Source organism: Nicotiana tabacum, chromosome 19 (genome assembly GCF_000715075.1).
Source record: "Nicotiana tabacum cultivar K326 chromosome 19, ASM71507v2, whole genome shotgun sequence".
Classification (NCBI taxonomy): Eukaryota; Viridiplantae; Streptophyta; class Magnoliopsida; order Solanales; family Solanaceae; genus Nicotiana; species Nicotiana tabacum.
This window is the reverse complement of record NC_134098.1, coordinates 134,740,706-134,748,990: the sequence shown is the minus strand read 5'-3', so window position 1 is coordinate 134,748,990 and position 8,285 is coordinate 134,740,706.

Genomic DNA, 8,285 nt, shown 5'->3' with positions numbered 1-8,285 from the left:
AATACCCTTCGCGAACGCGATGAACACTGTCGCCCAGCACTTAACAGAATCCAAAAACGGGATTTTAGCCAAAAATTCATTTTCTCAAAAACCAAATGGTGAAAGGCGATTTTTCAAGAGCCATTCCTTTCCCAAATTATTGGTAAGTGATTCTAAACCATTTTCTTTCAATTACCCATTATATTTCTTGAATTTTCAACCTAAAATCTAGAGTTTTCATGGTAGAATTAGGGGTTAGGGTAGAAACTAGGAATTTCGGGAATTTGAGGATTTAGACCCCAATTTGAGGTCGGATTCCAAAACTAATTATATATTCGGGATCGGGGGTGAATGGGTAAAAAGATTTTGATCCGAACCTCGAATTTTGACCAAGCGGGCCCGGGGTCGATTTTTCGACTTTTTGGAGAAAAATTCGAAAAATTTAATTTATGAAATATAATTGATTACTTTAGCAATATTTGATATTATTGAGGCATTTTTGAATAGATACGAGTGGTTTGGAGGTGTATTCCAAAGGAAAAGATGTGATTGAGAATTAAGTGGCCTTCGGAGCAAGGTAAGTGTTGTGTCTAACTTTGGCTTGAGGGAATAGGTATTGTGTGAGTATTTGCTATGTGTTTTGTTATTGAATACGATGTATAGTTGAGGTGACGAGCATCTATGCATTGTAGTCGAGTCATAGCATGCGAGTGAAATTTCATTCTTGCAAATTTGTAGTCTTAAATCTTGTTATCCATGCTTATTCTTGTTGTTGAAATGTTGGGAGACTTGTATCCAGTTCCACCAAGGTTGATAAAATTGTGAATATTGATTCGAGATTGAGATATTAAACTGTGAAAGTAATCAATGATGAAATATTGATTTCTTTGTGAAACTTCTCTCTATCCGTTGTGATTGATTTTGTGAATTGTAAGGAAGAGTGTAAAGCATGAAGGGTGATGTCGTGCATGATTTATTTATATTGTGAGGAAGAGTGTAAAAAATGAAGGGTGATGTCGTGCATGATTTATTTATATTGTGAGGAAGAGTGTAAAGCACGAAGGGTGATGCCGTGCGTGATTTATTTATATGGTGAGGAAGAGTATAAAGCACGAAGGGTGATGCCGTGCATGAATTATTTATATTGTGAGGAAGAGAGTAAAAGCACGAAGAGTGATGCCATGCAGTCTTATTTATTATTTGGTGAGGTTGAGAGTAAAATCACGAAGGGTGATGCCGTGCAGTTTTCCTTGCTGTTTTAATTGCTCAATTCGTTTAAGGATTTTCGGTTTCATTCTGTCTTTTCATTATTCTCACTTTTTATGTTGTATTCCCCCATTGTATGTTCCATTCCCATTATTTCTGCGTTATTTCTTTATTTACTGTTATTGACACTAGCATGATTATATTGTTCAGGTTATATGTGGGTGTCTTGTCTTAGCCTCGTCACTACTTCGCCGAGGTTAGGCTCGACACTTACCAGTACATGAGGTCGGTTGTACTGATGCTGCACTCTGCACTTTCTGTGCAGACTTTGATACCAGCTCAGGTTGATCGAGATTTTGCTGTTGGTCCGTTGTCTGGAGACTCAAGGTAGATCTGTCGGCGTTCACAGACCTTGAAGTCCCCGTCTACTTTTTATGTCATTGTTGTTTTCTTTCATTCAGACAGTTGTATTTCTTCTAGACTATTACTTGTAGTAAATTCTAGAATGCTCGTGAATTGTGACTCCAGATCCGGGTGGTAGTAATTAATACAGTTTTATGATATTTCGCCCTTATTATATTTCATCTTAGTTAATTATTGTTAATTACTGAATGGAAATAAGGAATTGGTTTAATGATTCTATAACGTTGGCTTGCCTAGCAAGTGAAATGTTAGGCGCCATCACAGTCCCGTCGGTGGGAAATTTCGGGTCGTGACAATCTGCTGGTCTGCCAAGAACATAAGACTGCCACCATCTACGGGCTCTGCCCTCTAGTTGAAAAGTAGCGAAATCAACCCCATGAGATTCTAATATCCTCATGTTGTGCAGTTTGTCCCTGCAACGATCAATGAAGTCCTGTGGATCCTCATGTCGCTCACCCCCGAAGACAGGAGGATGTAGTCTAGTCCATCGGTCCAATAGTTTCTGAGGATCGGCGGCTACAGCTGGCCTGGGCTCAGGTGTAGCTGCTGCCACTGGCTGGGCTCCACCCACGGGTAGTGCACCCTGGGTATGATATACAGCAGTTTCCTGTCCATGAGCCTGCGCGGTAGGGGTCTGTGCTCCCCCGCCCGCCTGAGATGTGGCTGGGTCTGCCGGAAATAAACCGGCATGAGTCATATTGTCCATGAACCGCAGCATACGACCCATGACATCCTGAAATCCCGGTGCAGATGTGAAATCTACCGGAGCTGGCTCTGCCACAGGCACCTCATCTTGTTCCTCAACAATGGGGTTCTCTGCTGGACCTACTGGCGGCATAATTGAAACAGTCCTGTAACGTCCTCGCCCTCTACCACGGGCTGGAGCCCTCCCTCGGCCTCTGCCTCTGCCTCTAGCAACTGGAGGAGTAGCTCTTTCCTGGCCTGGAACCCCATTCGAGCGCGTTCTCACCATATGAGAGAGAATAAGAGAAGGATATTTAGAACTACATCAATTGCACGATGGAATATGAAGAAAGGTAATTTCCTAACACTCTATAGCCTCTCGAAGATAAGTACAGACGTCTCCGTACTCCGTACCGATCCGCAAGACTCTATTAGGCCTGCTCATAACTTGTGAGACCTACGTGAACCTAGTGCTCTAATACCATGTTGTCACGACCCAATTTCACCTATAGGTCGTGATGGCGTCCAACACTACGGCTAGGCAAGCCAACTTAATAAATTAAGCATACATTGACAAAATTTAAAACCAAGAAAATAATAAAACCCAAATTCTACCAATATGTGTGCCAAGACCTGGTGTCACAAGTGTATGAGCATCTAGTAGATTATACAAAACCTCAAATACTGTATGAAATAAATATAGACAGAATGAAAAATAAAAGGAGAGACACAAGTAGTTGTAGAACGGCTCAGAAAGTGCAGCTCACCACTATGCCCATGGATAACGTGAGTGTAAGACGATAGGTTCCCCACTAGTACTTGCCTCAGGTCCTGCACAAAAAGTGCAACTACTGCAGTATGAGTACGTAAACAACGTGTACCCAGTAAGTATCAAGCCTAATCTCGAAGTGGTAGAGACGAGATGACCGACTTTGACACTCACTATGGGTCAATAATAATAATTGAAATACAACTAGGATATTTAAATCAACATGATTTACAAAATTTACAATAATTTATTTAAGCAACGGAAATAATCAAATTCCTTCAAATGCAACAATTCTCAATATATTAATTAAGTTTCTTAAATTCAAATAATTTTTATTTTATCAATTAATCTCATTTAGAGGAATAACAATTAATTCCTTAACATGCAGGAATAATAATTCATTAAATTTCAAGGATTTTTCAATTTATCAATTAGTTTCGCAAGCTGAAATAACTATTTAAAGTATCGTGTAGTTATTATTATTAAGCACGATTTCTGTCGAGGACGTACGGCCCGATCCAGAGTGTCGTGTACACTGCCGAGGGACGTGCGGCACGATCCATAGATGCATCTATCCTGCCGAGGCGTTCGGCCCGCCCCACAAGAAAGGAGGACATTTTCTTATGTACCTCCGGAAGGAGAGTATATTTATTATAAGATAAATTCGGGAGGAAGAACCGTTTCTTTTAACAATTAATTAATTTAAATAGAAAATCAAGCATATGAGATTTTCATCCTTTAATATCTTTATCTAACAATTCACAATATATTTATATATATCAATTAATATTAATTAAACAAGAAATGCAATTTACACAAGTAATTTATGCTTTGAATCCTAAACTACCCAGACTTTAGCATTAATAGTAGCTACGCACGGACTCTCGTCACCTCGTGCGTACGTAGCCCCCGCAATTAGCAGTAATTATTCAATTTAATCCCTATGGGGTAATTTTCCCCTCACAAGATTAGACAAGAGACTTACCTCGTCTCAAAGTCCACTTTTCGATTATCGCGTCGCATAAAATTCTCGATTCGATGCCGAAAATTTCAAAACTATCCACAAGTTATATAAAATAATTAATATATGTTCAATAATTCGAAATTCATCTATTAAATAAATTACCCTATCCAAAATGGTAAAATTTCTAAAATTTACCCCGGGCCCACGTGCGCAGATTTCGAAAATTTTCGGATGGAAACGTTACCCATAATCTCAAGAACTCAAATATATAATTTCTACCAAATTCCATAACTATTTTCGTGGTTAAAATTCCATTTTTTTAAAATCTAGATTTTTCATCTAAACCCTTGATTTCTAAGATTTACTAGTTATAATCTATCAATAATCTATGTATTTAACTCAAAGGGTGTAGAATTAACTTACCTCAAAGTGCTAGGTGAAAACCCTCTTCCAAAAGCTCCAAGAATCGCCCAAGAGATGAAAGAAAAATGAGATAAATGGCCTAAGTCGCGCATTAAATGAGCTGGACATAGGCCTCTGATGTCGCATTTGCGACACCAGGTTCGCAAATGCGAGGGTCGCAAATGCGTCACAACTCTCGCAAATGCGAAGCTTGGCCTTCGGCTACTGGGGGTCACAAATGGGACCAAAGAGTCGCAAATGCGAATTCTGGTGGGATCGCAAATGCAGCAAACATGTCGCAAATGCGAACACTGCCTAGGTCGGGCTTCTTCACAATTGCGAAACCCTTCTCGCAAATGCGAGGTTCGCATTTGCGAACAATTTCTCGCATTTGCGAGACCTGCAACTGCTGCCAAGAAACACTAGAAAACTGATGTATTTTCATTCCTTCCGAACGTCTGAAACTCACCCGAGCCCTCGGGGCTCCACACTAATTATCCACACAAGTCTAATAACCTCATACAAACTCGCTCGAGCGATCAAAATTATAAAATAACATTAAAAATCAAGAATCGGACGCCAAAACGCATGAATTGACTTATGAATTCAAAAACTTCTAAAAAAACTTCTGCTCGTCTGATTCCTATCAAATTAACTCGGATTGACCTCAAAATTTGCACACAAATCATAAATGACATAACGGAGCTATGAAAATTTTCGGAACTGTATTCCGACTACGGTATCAAAAAGTCAACTCCCCGGTCAAACTTCCCAACTTAAATTCTTGTTTTAGCCATTTCAAGCCTAATTTCACTACGGACTTCCAAATAAAATTTCGATCACACTCCTAAGTCCAAAATTACCATACGAAGTTGTTGGAATCATCAAAATTCTATTTCGGGGTCGTTTGCACATAATTCGATATCCGGACACTATTTGAACTTAAATTTTTTTTAATTGTTTCATCAAAATTCCATATCTCGAACTAGGGACCTCAGAATTTGATTCCGGGCATACGCCCAAGTCTCAAATCACGATACGGGCCTACGAAAACTATCAAAATACTGATCCGAGTCCGTTTGCTCAAAATATTGAGCAAAGTCAAACTTGGTCTTTTAAAGCCATCTTAAATAACCAAATGTTCTGATTTCAACCCAAACACTTCCAAATCCCGAACCAACTATCCCCGCGATTCATATATTAATAAAAGCAAGTTCGGGGAGTTTTATTTTAAGGAACGGGTTTCTAAAAGTTAAAAATGACCGGTTGGGTTATTACACTGCATTTCTGTAAGAAGTTGTTTCCATAACTTGAACTTGTGATAGACTATTTTCACAACTTGAACCCATGACCTCCTGATCACATGACAACAATTTTACCAATTACGTCAAAACTCACCTTCAATATCTTGGATATAATACGGTCAACACAAAACATTTACATAACCAAATTGATTGCTTGATTATTGGTCAAATGTTATCTACTTTTTTATAACTATACGCGCCAATCTGCATAAATTTCAATTAATAATATTTGCTAATAGATATGGCATGACTCTATCTAGCTTATGTTAAAATGAGAATGTTGTAGTACTAAGTAAGAAAACAGAAATGTTATAGTATTTGCGTATATTTGTATGGATAGTATTGAACACGCAAAGATGGCCATGTACAATAGAAAGCGCGCTAGGAAATCGACATTTCATGTGGGACCAACTTTGATGTGGACCCCAGTAATGATAAAGGTCCCTATATTCCTTTGGCCACCGTTAGCTTTTCCAACAATTGGGTTAATAGGCCCCCACCAATCGACAATACTTTATACGGTTGAAATTCCTCTTTAAGTCGCTTTGGGACACGTGGTCAAAGCAGCCGCTCTATCCGTGGCACCAAGATAACGAATGTATTCGTGTGTGCTTCAGATCACGGAGGTTAAGGTGAGCCGTCGCCAAAAGAAATGGACTGCTGACGCAATAGTTAGGGGAAGCGATTATAGTAGGTTTGTGTACTCGCGAGAGTGGGGATGATTAGCTTATATGTGTGAATGACGTGGGTTTTCCGTTAGTTTAAAGGAGAGAGGTTTTTGTTTCCCGTTACGGCGAAGCGTCACGCCTATCAAGTTGCTTCAGAGAGGCATAGAGTAATTCCGAAAACAAGAGGAATGAATTTACAATTACGTCCTCGCCGTGGTTTATTAATTTGTTTTTTATTTCTTCAATTATTTATTTTTAGAATTAATAGCATGTATGACCAAGCTTTTTCCCGGGCCAAAAGTATATTTTTTCATAATTGAGATGTTTGGTCAAGCATTTTTGGAGAGAAAAAAGTAGTTTTGAATTTTTTTTCTTGCCAAAAATATCCTTAGTAAATACTATATATACCAAAACAACCTTACTTAGTTTAAACTATTAACTAATATATAATGACTTTTGGGGTGAACTTTCATATTTGTTATGAATTTTGACATATTTAAACCATCTTTAAAGAATAAAGTACTTTTCGATTTTACTTAAACAAGTTTTAAAAAACGTAATTATTGTCTTTAATAATTATTATTTATGTTTATTTATCTATTTATATGATAATAACTATTAAGTAAATTTGTTCATGTCCTTATTCATAATTTGATACTTAAAAGCAATTTTTAAAAAGTGGCCAAATATAAATTGTTGCTCAAAAGTATTTTTTCAAATTGATTAGTCAAACATAAATTATTTTTCTCAAAAAACACTCAAAATAACCTAATTTTTATAGCTTGGTCAAACAGGCTATAAGACTTTATAACATATAATACGTTATACAATGAGTTCCAACGGGAGAGGTGGAATTATAATTTGTTTGCGCTCCAAATATCTTTATACCTTAGTGGTTAACATTTTTCTCTTTACCAAATTGTTTACTTATGACTGAGTCAAAGAATAATTTAGGTATTTGAAACGATTCAAATTATATATAAAGTTTATAAGGTATTTATCCTTAATTAGATTATTATAGATAAGCTTTTCTAAATATGGACTACAGGGAAGAAGACCGATTAGCTGCAAGGATCTACCGATAATTCAAAAAGTACAATAGAGATTGAACCACACATTTAAACAATCATCACATTCAATAATTGACTTTGTAGTAAAATAGTTGAGGCTTCGAATATATGATTATTATAAATAGCATGACAAAGAGAAGAAAAAAATCGAAAAAAGAGAAAAAGAAGGAAAAGGGAAAGACTCATCACATGGGCCAATTCACCTCGAACAAGAGAAGACTAGAACAAGCAATAAATAAAGAAAAGAAAATGACGTTTCGCCAAATTAACTCCAAGATACCAAACGTGCTAAATTAATCTGTAGAATTATGTATATCTCACACAATTAAGGCCAAATCCTTTTGTTTCACGAAATGCATGCGAGTCAATTGTGAAAGTATTAGTGGCTACTTGCCGTTACTTTACGATATATTTAATTTTTGTTGTAACTACTCACTTAACTTACTCTTGATAAGTCAATTATAATTAATAGCAGTAATGTTGGGGATAGGAGAGCATTTGTGTGACTCATAAATATTGAGACATAGAAAGAAGGTTTTAAACCAACAAACAACGCTCGATACCTAACAAGTTGAGGCCAATTAAGATGAATCATCATCTTTATTCGTTCATATCGCTTATTTAAAGGTGTTTGATTTTAATTTTCCTACCTATTCTAATGAGATATTAATCTATAACAAGGCTTTAATATCATATCAAAAACTGGATCTAACGTATACAAATATACTAACATAATATATATCAACATATTGAAAATTCGATGCAGAATTAAATCTATGGCCAAAAAGTGACAAGTAGTGCTCAAATTCGAAAGTA